This window comes from Sus scrofa, chromosome 8, assembly GCF_054392235.1.
Source record: "Sus scrofa isolate SSC_HxYL_T2T_F1_AM1 chromosome 8, Sscrofa_HxYL_maternal_Yorkshire_Landrace_v2.0, whole genome shotgun sequence".
Classification (NCBI taxonomy): Eukaryota; Metazoa; Chordata; class Mammalia; order Artiodactyla; family Suidae; genus Sus; species Sus scrofa.
The window spans coordinates 145013775-145039432 of NC_139390.1; the positions used below are offsets into that span (position 1 = coordinate 145013775).

Below are 25658 nucleotides of genomic sequence, written 5' to 3' on the forward strand. Positions count from 1 at the left end.
AATAAATTAGGTAACACATTGTGGACACACAGCAGTAAAAGATGTAAATTTTAAAACCAAATAACATAAAATATGTAGAGGGGAGTAGAAGAGTACTATTTTTGTGCTGAGTTGCTTGTTATCAGCTTAAAGCAGACTAATAAGTACATGGTATTTCCTATGAGCCTCATGGTTATCACAAAGAAAAACCTGTAGTAGAGCACAAAAGATACAGCGCAAGACACTAAGGCGCACCACTGCACAATAAAAGTCATCCAGTCACAAAGGAAGCCACCGAGAGAAGACAGGAACGAAGACTTAAAAGAATCAGAGAACAATTAACAAAGTGACAGCCATATGTTGTACTTACTTATCAATACTTACGTTAAATATAAATGTATTAGATTCTCAAATTGAAAACGCAGAACGGGTGAACGGACTTAAAAAACAATACCCAAACATATGGACTATCTACATGAACATCCTTTGGCGCTAAGGATACACACAAGCTGAAAACGAAGAGACGAGAAAAGATAGCCCACGCAAACAGTAACCAAGAAGAGGAAGAGTGGCTGTACTTACATTTAAAAAATAGACTTTCTGTCAAGAAATGCATAAAAGACAGAGAAAGTCATTATATAATGATATAGGAGTCAATTCAAACAAAATATATAAGAATTATAAATATGTATGCACCCAACATTTGAGCACCTAAATATAAATAGCAAATATTAACAGAACTAAAAAGAAAAATAGATAACAATACAATAGCAATAAAGGACTTCACTACCCCACTTTCAACAATGGATAAATAATCCAGAGAGAGAATCACTAAGGAAACAGTGGACATTCTCCAGGACAGAACAATTAGTTGGCCACCCAATTAAAGAAGACTGAAATCATATCTAGTGTCTTTTCTGACCACAATGGTATGAAAATAAAAATCAGTAATAGGAGGGGAATTGTTAAATTCACAAAAATGTGGAAATGAGGCAACATGCTCCTAAACAAGCAATGGGTCCAAGAAAATATCAAAAGAGAAATGAGAAAAGCATCTTGAACAGAAATGGAAATAGAGGAGTCCCCGTCGTGGCTCGGTGGTCAACGAATCCGACTGGGAACCAGGAGGTGGCGGGTCTGATCCCCGGCCTCACTCAGTGGGTTAAGGATCAGGCGTTGCTGTGAGCCGTGGTGTAGATCGCAGACACAGCTCGGATCCCGTGCTGCGGTGGCTCTGGTGTAGACTGGCAGCGACAGCTCCAATTAGACCCCTAGCCTGGGAACCTCCATGTGCCGTGGGTGCGGCCCTAAAAAGACAGAAAAGAAAAAAGAAAAAAAAAAAGAAATGGAAATATGACATAATTGAAACTTAAAAGAGGAAGAAAAAGCAGTTCTAGGAGGGATGTAGCAAAAGCTGTTTAAGTAGGAAGTTCACAGTGAGAAACACCTACATTAAGAAAAACAAAAAAGACCTCAGATAAACAATTTAACTTTAAAACTCAAGGAACCAGAAAAAGAAGAACAAATTAAGCTCAAAGTTAGCAGATGGATGGAAGTAATAAATATTACAGTAGAAATAAATGAAATAGATATTAGAAAAAATACAAAAGGTCAACAAAAATAAGAGTTGGGTTTTTTTTAAAAGATAAACAAAATTAACAAAGCCTTAGTCAGACTAACAAAAAAGAGAGAAAACTCAAATAAAACAGAAATGAAAAAGAAGACATTACAGCTGACACTACAGAGATACAAAAGATATTAGAGACAACTATGAATAAATATATGCCAATAAATTGGACAACCTAGAAGAACTGGATGAATTTCTAGAAACATACAATCTACAATATGGAAACATGAAGAAATAGGAAATCTGAACAGACCAATAACAAGGGGACTGAATCAGTAACAAAAACCTCCCAACAGAGAAGCAACACTAGTGAATCCATCCAACACTAAAAAGGAATTAACTCCATTTTTTCTCAAATTCTCCACTGAGGAAGGAGCACTAAAAAACTCGTTTTATGAAGCTAGTATTACCCTGATACCAAGACTAGATAAGAACATCAAAAGAAAAAATTATAGGCCAATAACTCATGAAAACATGAAAAAAAATTCTCAACACAACACTGGCATACTAAATACAACAACACACTAAAATGAGCATAGTTTGGGATGGAAATGCTATAAAATTTGGTTGTGACGATCATTGTACAACTATAAATGTAACAAAACTCATCAAGTAATAAAAAAATTAAAAAATAAAATAAGCATAGTCCACAACCAAAGGGAATTTATCCCTGGAATGCACGGACTGTTCAACATATGCGAATCAAAAAAACATGACACACCATGGAGTTCCCGTCGTGGCGCAGTGGTTAACGAATCTGACTAGGAACCATGAGGTTGCGGGTTCGGTCCCTGCCCTTGCTCAGTGGGTTAACAATCCGGCGTTGCCATGAGCTATGGTGTAGGTTGCAGACGCGGCTCGGATCCCGCGTTGCTGTGGCTCTGGTGTAGGCCGGTGGCTACAGCTCCGATTAGACCCCTAGCCTGGGAACCTCCACATGCCGAGGGATCGGCCCAAGAAATAGCAAAAAAGACAAAAAAAAAAAAACAACAAAAAAACAAAAAACCCATGACACACCACATTAACAGAATGAAGAATAAAAATTATATAATCATACGAATAAATACTGCAAAGCATGAATTAAAGACAAACATAAAACCCCAAGCTATAAAACTCCTAGAAGAACGCGTAGGAAAAAGCTCCTTGACGTTGGTCTTGGCAATGATTATTTGGAATAACACCAAAAGCATTAGGTAACAAAAACAAAAATTAAAAAGTAAGATCACATCAAACTAAAAATCATCTACATAGCAAAGGAAATGATTAACAGAATGAGAGAAAACTTTTACAAACATTTGCAAATATCTAATAAGAGGTTAAAATTCAAAATATACAAGGAACTCAATGGTAAACAAATAACCTGATTAAAAAATGGACAAAGGACCTGAACAGACATTTCTCCAAAGAAGACATAGAGATGGCCAGCAGGCATGTGGGAAGGCACTCAACACACCAATAATCAGGGAAGCACAACTCAAAACAAGGAGCTGTCACCGCATGCCTGTTAGGATGGCCGTTATTAAAAAAACAAAAGAAAACAAGTGTGGTGAGGATGCGGAGAAAGGGGGAACCCTGGTACACAGCTGGTGGGAATGTAAATTTGCACAGCCATTTTGGAAAACAGTATGGAAGTTCCTCAAAAATTAAAAACAGAAATACTGTAAAAGCCACTCATCTCACCTTGGGTATTTAGCAAAGGAAACAAAACCACTAGCTCAAAAAGATATATCCACCCCCATGTCCACTGCAGCATTACTTATAATAACCAAGCCATGAAAGAAGCCTAAGTGTCCATCAGTTGATGAATGGATAAAGAGAATGTGATAGAAAGATGGACAGATAATAGTCAGATACTATCCAGCCATGACAAAGATGGAAAAGAGAAGGCAATTTGATTACACACTCAGTCTGAAGACAAAAAGAGCACAAGGAAATCCTGAATTCTATTTAGCAAGTTTGCTGTCAGTGATGATAAAGACAGTGTATTCTAAGACTACTGTAAGTGGGTGATGTGATTTAGCAAGTGTATAAAAGGGGTAAATAAATGTAATTTTCTGGAGCCCGGGTTCTCACCATGGGAGAAAAGAGATACAAATAAGAAGTGGGGGAAAAGGAATGAATAACCTTGCAGTATTGAGTTAGAATTAGAAGTAACAGTAGAAGGGAAAAGGAAGGAAGAAAGAAACAGAAACAGAAAAGAAAAGAGAGAGAAAAACAGACGTCCTAGCTCATTCTGCGCACACGCACGTGCACACACACACATCTAAAAAACTATGACATTGCAATAGCCATGAGCATACACAGTGCCCAGATCTTGATTTATAAATACCACCTCTGCTAAAAAGAACCAGGAATGTAACGTTCTAGGAATGCCTTTTTGTTCCACAAAGTAAGAAAATTCTCAAAAATTACAGAAACATGAAAAAAAAGAGTTTAGGAGCCAGCTTCATGGGGCTTCCCTTGGTCAAATCTGGGCCAATCTGAGTATAAAAGTAAATAGTGATAGCAACTGACTATAACTAATTTAATTCTAAAATTTCCTAAAATCATAATGCTAATTATATGAGATGATAGAAGGAAACTCTTCTTCGTATTAAAATGCCAACTGATAAGTATACAAAGACTGGTATAGTCATAAAACATTACAAACATCATTGTAGCAGCTGAGACACATAAGAGCACAAGTAGATGGTTCCCACAGCCATCGAGTGAAAGCTTGATGGGAATAGGATACCCACAACATCTTACATTACCTCCCCAAAGATAAATCACTAAGTAAAAGGGAAACCCTTAACTACACAGTGGAGAAACTAATGAAGATCACAGCAACCAAGCAACCAAATTAATATTGCCAGTAATGGAAAAAACGGACACTCTGTGGCCCTACGGGGATGCACGCAGGGACACACCACCACTGCATTACATTCCTAACAAAACTCACAGCTTAGTCATGAGAAAACACTCAGACGAACCTCACTCTAGGAATATTCTACAAAACAACTGGACTCCCTTCTTAAAAATAAGTCCGTGTTGTGACAAAGACTGCATACTGAACCTACACGACATCAGATGGAGCTGAGGGGGTCTGATGCGCCAGAATCATGAGAGATCCTGAACTGAATCTGAACTTGAAAGTGAAAGATGTTGTTTAAACAACAGGTAAGATGCGGACATGCTAGATAACAGCATCGTTTCAACATGAAGTTTACTGAATCTGGTCACTGCACTGTTTTTGTAAAAGAATTTCCTCATTCCTCAGCAGAGCGGCCGACGAAGTTTCCAGGAATAAAGAGGAGACGTCTATGAGGTATTTCAAATCGATGCCGACGAAGTTTCCAGGAATAAAGAGGAGACGTCTATGAGGTATTTCAAATTGATAAGCAGACAGTCGGGACAGTAGCAACCACACACGCAGGCGCCTCTGTGTGTGTGTGTGTTTGCATTTGTGCTGAAAGAGAGAAAGGGAGTCATGATGCAAAAGGAGTGAAATGGTGACAGGCGGCAAAGCTGGGGAGAGGTCATACAGCAGGTTGCTGTATCACCACTACACTTGCCTTTTGCAGCTTCACTGAGGTATAACTGACACATAAAAACGTAACGGATTCAAGGTACACGACGTGATGATTTGATATATGCACACATTGTGAAATGATTACCACAAGCTAATTAACATATCCGTCACTTCACAGACTTACCTTTTTTTTTTGGTATTTATACTTTCAAATTTACTGTAAGTTTGAATTTTTCAAAATAACCAATTACTTTCTAGAACTGGGTACTGTTTTCTGTCCCCAAAGTTCTCAAAAATCATTCTAATGACTGAAAGATGTTAGTTTACATACCTACAGATGAGGGATGAAAAAGACTCTTGAAGGAAAGACTCTGGTGCAAGACAAATGTTTAAAAATTATTTCCCCCCCCCCATGAAAATAGATACAGCGAATAGAATGGCAAAACCAAAAACCCACAGACAATATCTACATCAAAACTAAGGGATGTGGTTTCCTCAGAAACTCTGAAATATGAGTAGGTGTAGACAAACCACCATCACTGTCATATCAGCTATGAGACCCCTATCATATCAAAAATGGTCTAAAAAGAAGCAGAGGGAAGGCAACAGAGATTCTGATAGCTTTCGATGAAGAGACTCTCAAATTTTCCAAGAGTAAATGCAGTGGGGCAGTGTGAGAACAGCAACAGAAACTGCAAGGATGCTCAACAGAAGCCGACTCAGGTGAAGGCAAGGTGACAACAGCAAGGTGGATGGAGCCAGAACAGTCCTGGCCCAGTAAACCATCAAACCTAGCTACCAAATCTCATTTACTGGACAAAAATCCCACGCCAAGAAAAACTGCTTTGAGTAGAATCTCACTGAGCAGGATACCGATAACAAGGGGAAAAATAAAGAAGGCCCAGATGAAACTGTGGGAGGATAACAGAAGCAGTGGAATTCAGCAAAGTATGGAGACGAAGGATAGAAAAGCAGAAGAGAGTGCTTGGAGCCGCGAAGCCAGAAAAGACGGAAAGCAAACACGACTTCTTGAAATTATAAGAAAACGCTATTAAAATGGGCAACAGTGAAGGGTCATGTTCAAATTCCTTACAAAGGCATTTTATGAAAAAATAATAATAATAAATCATCAAAATAACTTCCCTACAAAACTGAACGCATGGAGTTCCTACGGTGGTGCAGCAAGAAGGATCCAGCATTGTCTCTGCGGGGGCGTGGGTTCAACCCCCAGCCCTGTGCAGTGGGTTAAGCAGGCGCTGCTGCATCTGCAGCTGTCACATAGGTCACTGACGTGGCTCGGATGCCATGGGGCCATGGCTGTGGTGTGGGCTGGCAGCTGCAGCTCGGATTGAATCCCTGGCCCGGGAACTTCAGGCCAATACAGAACTTCTCTGCTCCCTCCAGTCTGGCAAACCTCAAGTTTTAGACTATGCCCTTTTTATTTTCGGTGACAAATATGTTGAGTTTTAGCACTGCAGTGCATGACTTTTCTACTCTGCCAAGCACATAATATTTATTTATTTTATATCTAACCAGTTGGCAGTGACTTCTGTTCTCAGCACGGCTGACTAAAATTAAGAGTTCAGGCAGAGGGTGTCTCTCCCGCCCAGACTAGCCTCTAGTATTCCTGCTGTTACTTGTGAATTCTGATCTATGGAGAAAATTGTTGGGGTCTCTGCTTTCTCCATGTCTCGAGAGTATTGATATATACATGGTTATAATACATTTGCCAACAAGTCTCTGTTGACAGTGAAAACGTAGGTTGGAATCTTACGAGGTTTTCATAAGCTGCTTTTGAGATTAAAAAAAAATTCTCTTGGTTATGATGAGAAGTGGAGAGTTGCTTACCTCTGTTTGACTTTAAAATTTAAATAAGCATGGTAGAGCTGGGCGTGCACCTCTGTATGTTCTAGTATACCAACCTGTTGCTATTTCATAGCATAACTGGGTGTTGGCAAAGCTTCTGACCAAATATCTCAGGATACATTTGTGGCCACAAGAGAGATGTACACAGAGAGCTAGTGCAGCTAAGGTCACTCACTGGTTGAGTCGCAGCGACAGTTAATGAAGGGATGGTACCCCGAAAGGCAGGTGGACCCCTAGTGACCGCACTAAGCCTGCCCCCTCCCTGTGGCCCTGCATCAAAACGCAGTCCGCCTCTGGTACCTCACATCAAGGCAACGGTGGTATACTGATTATGCGGATCTAACAAGCACATGAAAATAGGCTGGTGTGTGCCACCGAGGAGAAATCCGAATCCTACGTGCTCTGCCCTGCCCTCATCTAATGAGGTGACTGGGGATAAGTGCAAACTCATGCATCCTTCAAACCTGGACTTCCTACCCGCTGTGCACCGGCCCCGGGTTGGCGCTGAGGGGAGTCCCGGTCTTCACGGGCGACCTCCTCTTCCCGGTGGTGGCACATCCACTGATGGAATGTCCCGGGTCTCTCTCTCCTCTCCCTTCTCCAGGGAGGCAACGCTGCATGTCAGTCTGATGGGGCTGGAAGGAGAAACTGAACCTCAGAGGCTTGGCGCTTTCCACTCTCCTTCCTCCCGAGAGCAAGACCGGCCAGGAAAACACACGCCCTTGTCTTCTCGACAGCCTGGGTGCACAGGGGTGGCCATCCACTCGGGAGGCCCTGGCTGGTTAGTGCTGTTGCTGACGGAGCGTGGGGTCTAGTTATAGGATGTGGAGTCGAGACGTTTATTACTGCTGCACATATAAGTCACTCCTCCCGGTCGGCTTTTCTAGCAGTGAAGCTGGTGCTGGTACACGCACTGCACAACGGATGCTGACACATAGATAGAAACACAGATACATAGGTAAGTGTGTGTGTATCACTGTAACACGTGTGTGTGTGTGTGTGTGTCACATCCTCCGTACAAGCGGCCTTGCATTCGTCCTGAAGCAGGACAAGATGGTGTCATGTATTGGAGCCCTTCAGACCTTCGCAGAAGACTCTGAGCTGCAGCAGGGAGAAGGGAACTCACAGCATCCTTTGGGATGCTGACTCTTTTCCAAGGTCTTCTCAGTGAGTGCATGCACCTCTGATTTGAGGTGCTCCCCACGTATTTCTTGCTCTAGAAAGTGACACTTAGTCATGTCCCTGAAACCACCCAGCTAACAAGCAATGCAGCCAGAATCAAACCCAGGCTGGCCGGCTACAGCAACTCCTGTCTCCTCTGCAGGAGGTTAGCTCACGTCTCCAAAAGACAGACAACACCACGTCCTTGACGAGCTCAGCTTAGCCGGAAAGGCTAGTCCTGCTCCTGTACACACCTTCTGCTTTCCAGCACAAACTTCTGATGTTTTAATCTGCCTCGTAAAGGCCTGGCAGTTCTGGAATATTCCTGGGAAGCATCCTAACTTCATATTTCTTCATAATCTAAATGTTTCCTCCTAGCCTCATACACGAGATCGATACTGGAATAACTTTTAACGCACTGGAAAAGAAGCCTCGCTACTTAAAGGGGAATATTTTGTAAACGAGGAATCCTTTGGTGATTCAAATATTCTCCCTATGTTTTTATAAATTTAAATATTTAAATGAAAGTTCTCTGTTCATTAGAACTTTTACCAGTTTTGTAATGATTTTGATCACAGAGCTTTTTTTTTTTTTTTTTTTTTTTGTCTTTTTGCCATTTTCTTGGGCCGCTCCCACGGCACATGGAGGTTCCCAGGCTAGGGGTCGAATCGGAGCTCTAGCCACAGGCCTACACCACAGCCACAGCAATGCGGGATCTGAGCCGCTTCTGCGACCTACACCACAGCTCACGGCAACGCCGGATCCTTAACCCATTGAGCAAGGCCAGGGATTGAACCCGCAACCTCATGGTTCCTAGTCGGATTCGTTAACCACTGAGCCACGACGGGAACTCCCACAGAGCTATTTTTAACACTGACATGAAAAACTGAAGCGCGCTATACTTTTCTCCTCTTTAAAACTAGAAGGTTGGACTTGAATGAGATGTTTTAAAAGATTGCATCCAGCATGAAAATCCTATTTATTAATTTCTGAACTCTGCAAAGCAGTTTATAGTTGTCAAAACATTTTAGAATGCATCCTCTCATTAAATCCTGACAGTAACTGTGATTAGGCAGAGAGCAGTTATTATCTCCATGTTTCTGATGAGAAAGCCTCCTTCACCCCACCCTGTAATGTGGCTTGGATGGCAGCATGGAGGAGAGTAGGGTCCAGGACTTCCAGCTCCGAGCCCCACATCTTTCTACAACACGGAAATGTCTGTCTTGGATTCTCAGTCTCTACAGAGACATGGTTCCCCTTTAGCAGCGGAGGAAATGAAACTGCACCAGTATTTAGTGCTTGCAATCAACCAAGATACTAAGATTAGGCTGCTTAAAGAGTCTGCTCTAGTGGGAAAAAAAAGGTGTGTGAGGGGGACTCCTTAACAGAGAGAGCAGGTTACAAAACAGAAACATGAGGCAGGATGTAGACTGATACTCAGCACCATCAGGTCAAGGGCACCATAAATTGTACCACCTGCTCTGATGCCCGACCTACACCTTCCTCCTGCACAGATACCTGCACACAGGCTCTGTGTGCCTTTTCTTCAAAGGGCAGTCCCAAGCCACTCTGTGCAGAGAGAGGAGGAAGTGGAGAGCCGAAGAAGCCTGGGACATGCCGGGAGAAAGTAAGACGCTTCTGAGGACGCCCAGTGCTCCTAGCAAGAAATACAGCGAACAGCTTGCAAATCCATACAGGTGCTATTAAAGCTTGTTTTCTGTTTATGTCCTCAAAGATGCTGGAATGAATGATTGGGTGTTCAGGGCATTTTCCAAGTAAAAAGAAGCATTTAAAAAGTCTCCAGACTGTGACAACAGCACTGATTCTGCACATAACTATATTTGGGGCCTTTTGTCTTAACCAGTGTTCTAAGACAGAGTTTATTTTCTACATACATATTTCCTATATATACATACACACACGTGTGTGTGTGTGTAGAAAATAAACCCACTGGACCTTGATAATGGCACCAAACACACAGTAAAATAAATCCACAAAAAGAAGTCAGCTTAGAGGACTGACTAAGCAATACACACAATCTTTACCCAAAAAGCCGCACATTTGTGCAAAGGCCGTACCTAAAATTGGGATGCACGGTACCATTTCTCCAATGTTTTCGAATATACGTCCCCCAGTGATCTTATGAGTCTCAGGTATTTAAGGGAGTTTCTAATGGAACCGCACACACAGCCAGAAAAGCATCCAAATCATCGCGCCACCTTTTTTGCCACCTGAGGAATTTTCCCAAAGTCAACACAATTTGTAAGACACGCCCAGTTTGCGAAAGAGAGGGCTGGCAGCATCCCAGAAGCCCCGCGGCGACCGATGTCCCTCCCCACACTCGCCCACCGGGTAACCGCCGTCCCACCTCTTACAGCACAGCTGCACTTTGACACAGGTTTCAGTTTTCATCTTAAAGCTGAGGAAATGAGGGTTGGGAAAGCTGTAGTGACTTTCCACTGTCACATCATTTCCAGACAGATCTGTTCTCCTGATCCCCAGCCTAGTGCCCTGCTTTCTATCCCATTTCTAGATTTTCCTTCAATTTCCTGAAAAAATGGAGGTGATTTTTGTACCCCACTTGTTACTCACATCCATTTAATATGAGAGGCAGCTGCAATGATGAACATGACTATGGGGTCAAAATACGATTTTTATAAAAATATTCTCAGCAGCAGACATTATTCCTGGTTGCTGCCTTTCTACCCTTTGTCATAAATGGACTCATACTGAAAAAAGTAAAATTTCTTGGAGTTCCCGTCATGGCTCAGTGGTTAACGAATCCGACTAGGAACCATGAGGATGTGGGTTCAATCCCTGGCCTTGCTCAGTGGGTTAAGGATCCTGGCATTGCTGTGAGCTGTGGTGTAGGTCGCAGATGCGGCTCGGATCCCGCATTGCTGTGGCTGTGGTGTAGGCCAGTGGCTAGAGCTCCGATTCGACCCCTAGCCTGGGAAGCTCTGGAGCGGCCTAGAAAAGGCAAAAAGACAAAGAAAAAAAAGTAAAATTTCTTACCAATTTTTAGTCCTAAGGTCACACAGCTAAATAATTTCATTCATGGCATCTTTGGAATGCAACATGTTGCTAATATATTTTTTCTTTTTCAAATCCTGGTGAAATAACTCCAAAAAAATTTTGTCTGTCTTTTTAGGGCCACACCTGTGGCATATGGAAGTTCCCAGGCTAGGGGTCAAATCAGTGCTACAGCTGCCTGCCTGCACCACAGCCACAGCAACGCAGGATCTGAGCCGCATCTGCAAGCCACACCAGACCTCACGACAACACCGGATCCTTAACCCACCGAGCAAGGCCAAGGATCAAAGCTGTGTTCTCCTGGATACTAGTCAGGTTCATTACCACTGCGGCATAAAGGGAACTCCTCAAATATTTTCTAAAGGAGAAAAACTCCCAAGCAAGTCGCTACAAGAGAAACATAAAAACAGTGTAATCCTGAAAACTACCAGATAATTAAAGTTTGTAGCCTCTTAAAGAAATAATGCATTTCTTTTAAAAATATTAAAGCAATTAAAATTTTAACCTCCCTTCATTTTTCTCTGATGAACTGACATTTAAATGAGTTAATCTCACTCTCCAAATTTCCTTCAAGTTGAGGAAAAAAGATTTTGTCCTAACACTGATGACTTATCAAGGTTATCACCTGGCCACCTTCTAAATACTATAGAGTAAGCTTGGCTCAAAAATTACTTTGAAAAACCAAAATACTTTGTTTAACATAGAGCAGTTTTGATACTAACCTCAGAATTTGGGCAACAGATCAGAATTCATGTGAGCCACAGTTTTTTAAAAAGAGAAATGATGGCTCTTCTGCCAACACGTTTCATGCAATTGCAAACAAAGAGCCTACAATAGCAGAAGACAATTAAGATTGTGTAGGAAAAAAATCTCATCCTTAAAAGGTGGGTAAGCAAAAGGGTTTCATTTCTTTTTTCATGTCATCATTAGAAACCAACTGGAAAATAGAAAAAGTAAAAACAACTTCTGAATGAGGCAATATAGAAACACCATTCTTACCACTGCATTGAATTATTCAAAAACGTAATGAAATTCTAGGAAACATCAGATGTTGCAGGTACACGAAGATAATTTTGTTTTTATAACCAATTTCAGGCAGATAAATACTAGGATCCTTTCCAATTTCTCCCCTATGAAACTGAAGTGTCACCAAGATTTACAGCCCCTCAAGTTCCCTTTTCAGAGGAACATTCATTTACATAAACAGATAATCCTAGATAAAAATTTCCATTAGACAAAGGTGAAATGGATCAATTTTCTCTGCCAAGACAAATCTTAAATCTTGAACAGATAGGGTCATTATTACACCAGCCCCATTTCAGAAATAATGTATTTTTAAAAAATCAGCCGATAGCAGCCATTTCCAGCTTTCCAATTATCTTTAAGAAAAGCTTATTCTGTGGACAATAAAGCACATTACTGCACAATATGATACAGTCCATAAAGATCACAATGTTTTATGAAAGGTTAAAGAAAGCTCAGCACATTTAGGGGAATGTCACAACCCGCAACGTCTTTCAGGACTCAGCTGCAGCCGTGGGCATGCTGTGCGGACACTGTGCGAGGCCATGCAGCTTTCCTCTTTCAGTTTCAAAACAGTGAAAAAGAAAGCATATGCCAGGACGATTCCATCGTGGAACTTGGGATTCCTACAGATATGATGAGAGAGGAAACCAAATCTCAAGAAATACCTCTCCTCACTTTTGAAGTCAGCAGACCCACTCGCAGGAGAGTTACCTGCTGACAAGGAGGCATCTCTGCTTCCCTGGTACCCAGGGCTGCTTTCTTGTTTTCTCTTTCAGCAGCGTTTTCATGCTGCTTCATTAATATTCACAAAAACGGTGGTGAATTGAGAAAGAGGTCTCTGATTTGTTTTTCCCCTTCCAGTGCCCCAGTGGTTTTACGAGCCTGAGGAAGAAGGGATGGGTGCAGTGATATTTGCTGTTCTAATTAAGTAAAGGAAGTCGAAAAGTCGTGGGTGCCTGATCAGAGACGGTTTCAGTGGAAGAGCAAGGAGATTTGGAGAATCTGGAGACGAATCCCTGTTTGCTTCTGCACTAGCCGACAACTGCGTGAAACAGTTTCAGAGGCTAAGGCTGCCGTGTCAAATTGAGAGAGGAAGGGCTCGCCCTGCAGAGAGAATGGGTCACCTGTTGTGGGCAAGGCTACAAAGAGCGGAAGGGCTTCAAGAACCCTCACCCCCATCCCTCAAAGAGCTGGCACACATCATAAGGGGTGGGGGGCTGGACCCCTTAAAGGAATGTTATATTTAGCTAAAAATTAGAATGTAGAACAAGACGGAAAATGATCTAGTCCGATTCATTCAATTTACAAGGACCCGGAAAACAACGTGATCCTGCAAACACCCAAAACCACGCTTTGAGGTAAATCAAAGTCTAAAGAAGCCTGAGGTGGTCGCTGATACCATTCCGTGTCATCCAGGGATGGGGAAATGGCTGCATCTTTTACACGCTATGAAACAGAAAAGAAATTATCATGGAGGGTCCAGTGAAGTCTAAGCTAAAATTTTTGAAACTTGGGTGTTACACAAAATTCAGTTCCTTTGCATCGAGGATGCTCTCTGAGCTTCTATAACTCAAACTAGACTAAGAAATAAATTATACTTGACATCATCATAATCCAAGCAGACACTCACACTACATTTGAATATTTCACTGGAGGAAAGCGCCGAGGCCGAGCCAAATATGTTGTTCATCCTTCTAACAAGATAAATTAGGAGAGGTGTCTTAGTCCATTCGGGCTGCCGTAGCACAGCCTATAAACAACAGTCATTCATTTACCACAGTTCTGGAGACTGGAAGTCCAAGATCAGGGGCCAGCATGGTCGGGTGAGGGCCCTCTCGCTGCATCCTCACGTGGGAAAGGGGCCGGGAAGCTCTCACTCAGCCTCTTTTAGAAGGACGGTCACCTCATTACTGGGGTCGATGAACTCCCAAGACCCACCCTCCTCATACCGTCTCACTGGACATTAGGACTTGAACATGTGACTGTGGCAGAAACACAAACATTCAGACCAGAGCGAGACGTGAGAAGAAAATGGTGAGAAGAGGAACAATTTCTCTGCTCTGTATTTCCAAAAGGCCGAGGTTTCTACGTGATGAGCCAAAAGAGCAAGGGAGATAGAAGGAAGCCCCGCGGTGTCACTGGGATGACAGAGACTTATAAGCTAAAAAATAATAATAATAGAGGGAGCTCCCACGGCGGCTCAGGGGAAAGGACTCCGACTAGCACCCATGTGGATGCGGATCCCATCCCTGACCTCACTCAGCGCGATAAGGATTCCGCGTCACTGTGGCTGTGGTGCAGGCCGGCGGCTGTGGCTCGGCTTTGACCCCTAGCCTGGGAACCTCCACATGCTGTGGGTACAGCCCTAAAAAGACATGCGCGCACACACACACACACACACACACACACACAAGAAGAGACTGGATTGCAGGTTCCTGGGGCTAAACCGGTGGGGCTGAGTCGAGGCAAATCTCTTTTCTTGACTGAATGTTCTCACTCGGCGCTGGAGAGGAAACCCAAACGACTTCCCTCTCAGAGTCGTCCTGCCTAGGCTTCCTGCCAGTGCCATCCTTGCTGCCTGCCTGCCTTTCTCCCGCACCCAGAAGGGGACATCAGGGGAAAGTTGAGGAGAAACTTCCCCTCCACATCCACATCCCTGCTGGATGCCTGTGACCAAAATTCTCAGTAGGAATAGAAAATAAAAGTCTTTACAAAAAAAAAAAAAAAAAAAAAAAAGGGTTCCCTGTCGTGGCGCAGTGGTTAACAAATCTAACTAGGAACCATGAGGTCACAGGTTCGATCCCTGGCCTCGCTCAGTGGGTTAAGGATCCAGTATTGCCGTGAGCTGTGGTGTAGGTTGTGGATGCGGCTCAGATCCCGCGTTGCTGTGGCTATGGTGTAGGCCAGCAGCTGCAGCTCCAATTCGACCCCTAGCCTGGGAACCTCCATATGCCATGGGTGCGGCCCTAGGAAAAGACAAAAAAAAAAAAAGGCTTCAATCATGTAATGAGATGGGAAAAATAATTTTACACTTAAACTGGCCTCAGCATCTTGTTCTGGGGGAAAAACAAACACCTCGAAAAGTACTTGGAATAGGAGATGAGCCCTCAGTGGGCCAGGCTGTGCTCTGAGGAAGATGGGAGAGCAAAGCGTGTGTTTCCAGTGATGGGGAAGGCAGACTGAAGGGAAGCACACGGAGGCAGAGAAATGGCAGAAGGCTATCAGGTGCGTAAAGTGACTTGTCAGTCTTCCAAATTTTTCGTAAAGCCCACGAAAACCTCACCAAATGTTTGGTGTAAGTGGATTCCATATGGAAACCAGGAAAAGGGCAGAAGAGTAACTTGAAGCCATCGAAGGCAGAGGTAGCCAATGAAAGGAGCAGGTATCCTCAGAGGCCTGAACGCTAAGAGCAGGGGCTGGAGATGGAAGGAAAGCCTACCTTGTTCTCAAGGGTGGCGAGATCCCAAGTGTTAGTTTGGGATACGTTTTCTAAGCTGCCTTTTGGTTTGCAAGAGATCCTTACAAGGTAAGTCAATATGGGAAAAAATGAAGGAGAAAGTTGTGGTATCATCAAGCACACTTTTCTGAGTGGAAGTGCACCTGAAATGTCATTTTAACTTTTTATGCGCATGTAAATAGCTATTATTTCAGTTGCTGGAATATTAGTCATAACATCTAATGATGTGGAGATTGTTGCCTGATAAAACTCACAGCTGGGTGGCTACATGGCTCAAGGCAAAAGCCTATTTTAAAACTCATTGCTTTAGGAGGAGAATGTTTATTAAAACATTATATGTATTAAAAATATATGATGCATCATCGGTCATTCTCTGTGTTGCAACGCCAACCACAGTTTTTTCAGCAGGGCTTTTGAGTTGATACCTGGAAACCTGGCAAGGTCCACGGCCTCATAATTTACCAGTCCATCAAAAAATAAATAAATCCCAATATCTAGAAAGTAAATCACCAAAGGCGCCTGCATAGCAGCCCATAAACCCAAGTTTACACAGGCTCCATGGGGTAGCTATTGCTGTCAGTCAACTAGTTCTAAGTTTGCAGGGAAGTAAATGTTCAAAAAGGAACAAATGTTTGATCTCTTTGTAACAGAAGTTAAATGAATTAATAATAAAGCTACAGTGGGTGGGGCTGATATTTGTAAAATATAGATGTGAGATGAAGAAAAAACGAAAAGCTAACAACTGGGGTGATGAGGGCTCAATAAACACTGAGAAAGATTGGTAATGATGTGATTAAGCAAGAATCCGTCTTCTGTGGTTCTCAGTATGGTACCCAAGTCAGAGAGGAAAATGGACTCTCCATCAACTTAACAGCAACTAAGAATAACTTATAAAAATAATTTCCAGATGGACTCGACTTTTTTTTTTTTGTCTTTTTTTAGGGCTGTACCCACGGAATATGGAAAGTCCTAGGGTTGGGGTCTAATCTGAGCTGCAGATGCTGGCCTATGCCACAGCCTCAGCAACACTGGGTCCTTAACCCACTGAGCAAGGCCAGGGATTGAACCCTCATCCTCATGGATACTGAGCCATGATGGAAACTCCTGGACCCTGAATTTCTTAATATGCCACGAGTCCAACCCTGATGCATGCTAGCACTTAAAAAGGGGGTACTTACCTATGGATTTTCTATTACCTGAAATAAATACTTGATGAAGATATACCTGGTCTGGACCCAGTAGGAGTGCTGTAAACATATGTTGCACTGAACCCAAGTCCTTTAATTGCTCTAATTTCCTTTCTACTCCCCAACTTGGTGCAATTATTCTGCTTAGCACTCTTTCCTTCGGGGTAGACAAAGAAAGGGCAGAGACACAAATGTTCAAAGAAGGTGAACGTGACAACGCACATGGAAATGCTTTTCAACGAGGCTGCAATTGGAGATTTAAAGGCTTACCTTTGAATTCTCTATTCTTCACACTCATGGGGATGCAGAAGCAATGAGAAAGGTTATTACTGGCAAGGAGAACTAAGTAATTAAGTGAGCAACTTGCGCTATGCCAAGGGCATAGAACCTGTGAATCATCTTTCCAGAATCCAGCTCAATTTGATGCTGATGTCTCTTCTCCGCACGCACGCCCTGGTATAGGGTTGCTCTGATGCACCACCCAGCCACAGCATGCAGACCGAGGCACCCACGTCCGCTGCTGCCTGGCTGTGCTGGCTGCCTGTGGAGCACGGCTGAGTCCCTCCTGGGGCATTCCCTTCAAAGGAAGGGAGCTGCCTCAGCCCAAATCAAGCAAACGTCCCTGGAGCCACACATTCAGGGACTGGTCAATACGAGGACACAAAGGCCCAGTCCCTTCACCTCACCTCAACTGAGAACAGCTCTGAAGGGCTTTCCAAGCCTGAGAGCTTCCTGTGGGGTCAGCTGAGGGCTCTGCTGCAACCGTACCACAGTTCAACTCTCCGTCTGCCCTATCCTCCTTCCCAAACAAGTGCAGTTCCTAAAACGCTCTCTTAAAAATGTCCTGGAAGCTCCCCGGCAGTTAGGGATCCAGTGTTGTCACTGCTGCAGCTTGGGTCAATGCTGCAGCATAGGTTCAGTCCCTGGCCTGGGAACTTGCGCATGCCACAAGCACCACCAAAAAATTTTTTTTCTGCACACAAATCTCTGGCTCAGAGTTAACTCCCTAGAACCTGATCTACAGAAGGGTCCCTCTTAACTTACAGTAAAACTGGAGTGAAACCTAGAGAGGAAAAAAAAAAAAAACTCCTTGAGAGCCATCCAGCGTCTGTCCTGCCTCTTGTCGGCTCATGACCCCTCCCTAGTGCTCCACCTAAGAAGCAAGGGAAAGAAAGGAGAGAAACCTACTGAGCTCCCTAGAAAAGTGAGATTGGGGAAAGGAGATATGGAATAATTCACTAGGACGGTAAAGTTCTCAATAGCATCTTCTTCCATCCTCGGTGACCTTTCTGGGGCACTCCTGGTCACATTCCTGGAGCAAGAGGAGGAGATAGAGCTGCAGTTGAACAGCCTATGGGGATACCCAATGGGAAACAGACCTGTTCTAACCAATTCCCACTGCAGTAAATCAGTAACCCTCCTGAAGGAAGCTTTCTGCTGTAGCTCACCTGGGACCCCATCGTGAATGGAGTGCCAAAGCTCTCTGGCCTCAGAGTGCTGGGAGGCCCAGGCACCCCCACTCTCCAAGGCCCTTCTCTAACACTGAGTCGCAACAGGTAAAATCATTCTCCCATCCTCAGAGTTGTTCATCCAGGCACATTTGGAGGAAGAATAAATGACTCCAAAGGCAGAGTTTTTGCTTTGGTTTTCTTGGCATATTAGTTTCCCATTGCTGCTTTGCCAAATTGCTGCTAACACAGCGGCTTGAAACAATAGAAACTTATGATCTGACCATTCTGTAGCTGGGACGTCTGAAATGGGTCTCACTAAAATCAAAGTGTTGGAAGGGCTGTCTTCTTTCTAGAGGTTCTAGGTTTCTTACCATTCCAGCTTGGAGAGGATGCTTACATTCCTTGGCTTCTGGACCCACCCTCCATCTTCAAAAGCAGCCAAGTAGCATCTTCGACCCCCACCTCTCTCTCTGCTTCTATCACCACATAAGTATTTTCTTCCTCTGACCCTCCCAGCTCCTTCTTACAAAGACCCCTGTGGTAACATTAGGCTCAATGGATCACCCAGGATAAGCTCTGCAATTCAAAATCCTTAAATTCATCACCCACGAAGTCCCTTTTGTCATGGAAACTGACATATTCACAGGTTCTAGGTACTAGAAAATTGACTTCCTGTGGGGAGCAGCATCGTTTGGCTACTACACATGGCTATTCATTTTTCCAAGGAAATGAAGAAGAAGGATCTAAATCCTCCAGGAGAACTAGTTTCAAAGTTCAAGGCACAGCTCACCCCATAAATATTGGCTCAGTCTCTTCTCCCCAGTGCTGCAGCTGCATCATCAGACATCATTGCGCCAATAGAAGCCCATCTATTCTGCTGCCTAGATTCTGCTCACTCAGCTGGGAGCCTCTAACTGTAGTCAAGCCGTGTTTGTGGAAGCGTTTTCCAGGTTTACAGGGGTGGGAAGCTAGGGTCACAGCCTCCTTTGGACAGGCAAAAACTCGAACAACTTTGTGACTGAAAGTACACTCACGTATTTTCATGCATAACTCAAGATTCAAACAAAATGAAATGGTGGAATCTGATAACTTCCAGGGCTCCTAGAGGGCCTTTTTCATAAATTCTTTCATTTCACCAGTGAGAAAGCTAAGGAGTAGAAAGATGAAGTCAAGTTCACCAGCTCTGAGTAGCAAACCTGGGACATGGTCTCTGGACCTTCTGTTCCACTGCCAGGAGGGTGTGAAGGGAGGAAGGCAGGAAAAAAGGCACACGGGCCAGAAGGGAGGCAGGAAGGCAGAAGGGAAGGTGTGGAGGGAGGAAGGAATTAAAATGATTCGGATATCTACCAGATCCCACACAAGTCACTTTGCTGCATATGATCTACGTCATCCTTGCAAATACTCTGAGTGATGAGAGGCATTTGCTTCATTTTTTTATAGATCAGGAAACCAAGGTGTAAATAAATCTGGCCCATCCACCCAAGTTCAGGTACTGAATACACTCAGCTCTCAATCAACGAGGTTAAAGGGGGAGACGAATCAAAGTCACATATAATCCAAAACTCTGATTAAAACATTAGTCAGAACCTAGCACCAAGTGGGTTTATATAAACATACTTCCTTGTAATTATATCTAATATTTAGGAACACACTTACCACTCCACAGAGGTCCAAAAATATAAAAATAATTTTAGTGCAACTCATCAGGGACACTAAACACTGCACATGTGTCACTTGATGAGAAATCGCTAAAAGTTTGCTAAAAATCTAATTTCTGTTTGCTTCCTAGTTAATCTCTTTTTTTTCTCCACATTAGAACAGAACCGAGAGGGGCAGAGAAGTAGCCTCAGTGCTCAGTCTTCTTCCTCTCCCTTCCCTTTAATTCCACTACCCTGTCTTTCTAGTACTTGAATCCACAGCACTCCAAATTCCCTTGGCCTTTGCTGTAACTACGGCTTCCTCTTTGAGCACCCATTGGCTCAGGGATGGGGCCCAGAACTAACCTGGTTGTCTGGCTGGAGGGATTTGACGGTCATGGCTACAAGCAATGGAAGTCTTCAGGCATATGCGCCTATAGCGCATTTTCTATTCTTCAAAAAATAGAGAACACAACCCCAAATAAGGAGAATTGACGACCATGACTGAGAAGCTGAGATGTGAGCTTAGCTCTCCAGGATTCCCAAACCTTCTTCTTACCGCTCACTGCCTAAAAAGCAGGAAGGGGAAGAGGTATGTGCTCAACAGCTGGCTTAAAAGCATATAAAAACCCAGCATTATTTTGCATTGTGCTACAAAATAGGGCCTGAAAGTTGCACGTGAAGTGAATTTTTATTTAAAAACTCACAAGTTGTTATTGACTTTGAAGATATTTGCAGACGTGTTCACTCAGTCCTGCAGATGAGCTTCTCGCCTGAACCGAATGCTCCGCCAGCCCCCTCGCCCTTCACACTTACACATATGCGCGCGCGCGCGCGCGCACACACACACACACACACACACACACACACACACACACACACCCCTTCCCCTGGCCGAGCCTTTTCAGCGCTCCTCATCACTTCTCCAAGAAAGGTTTCCCGGACCTCCAGGATTCAGTCCCCCCTCACCCTTTCACTGTCTCTGTAGCTCTTCCACTGTTCTCAGTGGGCTCGCCATTTGTTAGTAGACCAGGACAGTGTTTGGGTACCAGGCTCTAGAGCCAGTCTGCCTAGATTCAAACATCAGCTCTGTTGCTCTTATCAGCCATGGGATCTAGAGCAAGTTTCTTAGCCTTTGGTGCCTCTGTTCCTCATCTCCAAACTGGAGATCAGAAGCCACCCCAAGGATCATTAGGTGGAACATGTGAGGGTAGGCATGGAAAGCTTTTGGAAAAGTGTCCAGCACAAAATAAGTTCCATACAAACGTTTGCTATCATTATGCACGAGCTGTCAGTCTTTTCTCAATAGGCTGTAAGGCGCTTGAGTGCTAGAGCTGTCTTTGTATTGTTCCCCACTGCACTTCCAGTATCTAGTATCTACATTCAATAAGTTGTTTTTTAAAAAATAAAGATGTGAAATCCTAGAGTTTCCTCTGTCATCGTTAAATCTATCTCATCCATGCCCCACCCACATCCACTACTGTCGCTACAGCTGGACCTGTGATCACCTTTGCTGCTCCAGAACCTTTACTGATACTTTCAAATATCTTTAGTCCCAATGGCCATGGCACTAGGTTCAGAAAAAAAGAGTGGCAGTTCTAAAATGCAGTCGTTCTACAGTCTAGGACACCACCATCACCCTAATTCCAAAACCAAAGATACCACCAAAAAAGAAAACTATAAGCCAATATCTTTGATGAATATAGATGTGAAAATTCTCAACAAAATTTTAGCCAACCAAATCCAGCAACATATCAAAAAGATCATACACCACAACCAGGTGGGATTCATCCCAGGTGCACAAGGATGGTTCGACATACACGAATCAATCAACGTCACACACCACATTCGCAAAAGAAAAGTCAAAAACTACATGATCATCTCAATAGATGCAGAAAAAGCATTTGACAAAGCCCAACATCCATTCATGATCAAAACTCTTACCAAAGTGGGTATAGAGGGAACATACCTTAACATAATCAAAGCCACTTATGACAAACCCACAGCAAATATAATACTCAGTGGAGAAAAGCTGAAAGCCTTCCCACTAAAATATGGAACAAGACAAGGATGCCCACTCTCACCACTGCTATTCAACATAGTGCTGGAAGTCCTGGTCACAGCAGTGAGACAAACAAAAGAAATAAAAGGCATCCAAGTAGGAAGAGAAGAGGTAAAACTGTCACTGTGTGCAGATGACATGATATCACATATAGAAAACCCTAAGGATTCAACCCAAAAAATATGTGAACTGATCAACAAATTCAGCGAAGTAGCAGGATATAAGATTAACATTCAGAAATTGACTAATTTATGTATACTAACAGTGAAATATTAGAACAGGAATACAAAAATACAATACCTTTTAAAATTGAACCCCAAAATATCAAATACCTGGGAATACACCTGACCAAGGAGGCAATGGACATATATGCCAAGAACTATAAAACATTAATCAAGGAACTTAAAGAAGATGTAAAGAAATGGAAAGATATTGATACTCCTGGGTTGGAAAAATTAATATTGTAAAAAGGGCCATACTACCCAAAGCAATCTACAGATTCAGTGCAATCCCTATCAAATTACCCATGACATTTTTCACAGAACTAGAACAAACAATCCAAACATTTATATGGAACCACAAAAAACCCAGAACTGCCAAAGCTGTCCCAACAAACAAAAACCAAACAGGAGGCATAACTCTCCCAGACTTCAAGCAATATTACAAAGCCACAGTCATCAAGACAGTTTGGTACTGGTACCAAAACAGACAGACAGACCAACGGAACAGAATAGACAACCCAGAAATAAACCCAGACACCTGTGGTCAATTAATCTTTGACAAAGGAGGCAAGAAAATAAAATGGGAAAAAGAAAGTCTATTCAGCAAGCATTGCTAGGAAACCTGGACAGCAGCATGCAAATCAGTGAAACTAGAACACACCCTCACACCATGCACACAAATAAACTCAAAATGGCTGAAAGACTTAAATATAAGACAAGACACCATCAAACTCCTGGAAGAGAACACAGGCAAAACACTCTCTGACATCAACCTTACAAATGTTTTCTCAGGTCAGTCTCCCAAAGCAACAGAAATAAAAGCAAAAATAAACCAATGGGACCGAATCAAACCGACAAGCTTTTGCGCAGCAAAGGAAACCAAAAAGAAAACAAAAAGACAACTTACGGAATGGGAAAAAAATCATTCCAAACGATGCAACAGACAAGGGCTTAATCTCTAGAATATACAAGCAACTTATACAACTCAACAGCAAAAAAAGCCAATCATCCAATGGAAAAATGGGCAAAAGACCTGAATAGACATTTCTCCAAGGAAGATAAACAGATGGCCAACAAGCACATGAAAAAATGCTCAACATCCCTGATTACTAGAGAAATGCAAATCAAAACTACCATGAGATATCACCTCACACCAGTCAGAATAGCCATCATTACTAAGTCCACAAATAACAAGTGCTGGAGGGAGTGTGGAGAAAAGGGAACCCTCCTGCACTGTTGGTGGGAATGTAAGCTGGTACAACCACTATGGAGAACAGTGTGGAGATGCCTTAGAAATCTATACATAGAACTTCCATATGACCCCGCAATCTCACTCTTGGGCATCTATCCGGACAAAACTCTACTTAAAAGAAACACATGCACCGCATGTTCATTGCAGCACTATTCACAATAGCCAGGACATGGAAACAACCCAAATGTCCATCGACAGATGATTGGATTACCAGGGTTTTTGTTTGTTTGTTCGTTTTGGCCAGGCCCACGGTATGTGGAAATTCCCAGGTCAAGGATCAAACCCCTGCCACAGCAGTGACACAAGCCACTGCAGTGACAATGCTGAATCCCTAATCCATTGCACAAGAGAACTCCTATGAAGCATTTAAGAAAGAAATAATGCCAATCCCACAAACTCTCTTCCAGAAAACGGAAAACGAGGGAATACTTCCCAATTTATACTATGATACCAACATTACCCTGCTACCAACATAAAAGACATTACAAGAAAATTGCAGACCATTATTCCTTATGAAAACAGATGTAAAAGTTCTAATAAAATTTTAGAAACTTAATCCAATAACATAGAAAAAGATAATACACCATGACAATCTAAGGTTTATCCCAAGAAGGTAATGTTGCTTTAACATGAGAAAGCTATACATACTATTCAGCATATTAACAAACTAAAAAGGAAAACCATGTATCTTTAGAAAATAAGCACATAAAGCATTTGACAAAACCCAACCTCCATTCCTAATAAAATCACACAGCTAAGTAGGAATTGAAGGGAATATTCTCAACCTGACAAAAAGCATCTATGAAAAACTTTGAGCTAATATCAAACTTAAAGATGAAAGTCTGGAACAAGAAAAGAATATCCACTTTCATCACTTCTATTCAACCCTGTACTAGAGATTCTAGTTAGTGCAATAATATAAGAAAAAGGCTGACATGTGAAATCTGAAAAAAGGACGGATTGAACTTCTTTGCAGAACAGATGCTGACTCACAGACATTGAAAAACTTATGGTCTCCGGATGAGTTTGGGGGGTGGGGGGATGTGCTTGGGCTGTGGGATGGAAATCCTGTGAAACTGGATTGTGATGGTCATTATACAACTACAGATGTGATAAATTCATTTGAGCAGTGAAAAAAAGAATACTTCCGTAAAGCTAGAAAAATTTTAAAAAAAGAAAAAGGAATAAAAAGCATACAAATCAGAATAAATAGCATATAAAATTGTCTTGATTCATAAATAACATGATCATCTGTATAAAAATTTAATGGGACTTAAAGTAAAAGCTATTAATAAGTGAGTATATCAGTTTTAGGATGTAAAACCAGCATACAAAAATCAAGTGAATTCCTATATACTAGCAACAAGTAATTGGAAACTGAATGTTTAAACTGCTACTTATATAGAATCGAAAACATAAAATATTAGGAATAAGTCATCCAAAAAATATGGGAAACCTGTACACTGAAAACCTCAAAACATTGTTGAGAGGAATTAAAGAAAAACAAGATAAATAGAAAGATATAACATAAGTATGGACCAGAAGACTCAACACTGTTAATGTGTCATTTATCCCCAAATTGATCTATAGATTCAAGGCAACTTCAATCAAAATTCCAGTAGGCTTTTTGCAGAAGCTGACAAGCCAAAATCCACAAAACACATATGTAAATACAAAGGATCTAAAATAGTCAAAAACAACCCCAGAATAGAAAAACAGTTGGAGACTCAACACTACCTGATTTTAATACTTCTTGTGATCAGAGTAATGAAGAGAATGTGGTATGTGTATAAACATATGCCAATAGATCAATGAAGAAACAGACCCACACATACATGAACAACTGTTATCCACACTGGTGCAAAGGAAATCCAAAGGAAAAACAGTAGTATTTTCAACAGTGATGCTGGACAACTAGATGCCCATAATCAAGAAGTAAATTTTGATCCATACTTTGTACCACATGCAAAAATTAACTCAACATGGATCACTGTCCTAACTATAAAAACCTAAAAGTATAAAATTTCTAGAAGAAAACATGGAATAATAACTTTTGCCACCTTTAGATAGTCAAAGATTATCTAGGTACGATAAAAGCATAACATATGAAAAACTGGATTTTAGCAAAATCTTCTGCACTTCTAAAGACACTGTTAAGAGAATGAGACAGTCAGCTCTACAGGTTAGG

General features: G+C 42.3%; 1 long non-coding RNA gene across 6 annotated transcripts in view; it reads right to left on the reverse strand.

The window, feature by feature from the left end:
* Window positions 1-5302: 5302 nt before the first annotated feature.
* LOC146401113 (uncharacterized) overlaps window positions 5303-25658 on the reverse strand; it is a 51568-nt gene continuing 31212 nt past the window's right edge. For 3 of the 6 annotated variants that reach the window (XR_014813533.1, XR_014813537.1, XR_014813532.1), the window contains one exon: window positions 7461-7910. This is a non-coding gene — a long non-coding RNA (uncharacterized LOC146401113). Of the gene's footprint in view, window positions 7911-12493; window positions 13650-13833; window positions 14186-16856; window positions 17005-17117; window positions 18001-20301; window positions 20505-25658 lie in introns of those variants that run through there. The other 3 variants (XR_014813536.1, XR_014813534.1, XR_014813535.1) reach the window with 2 other exon arrangements.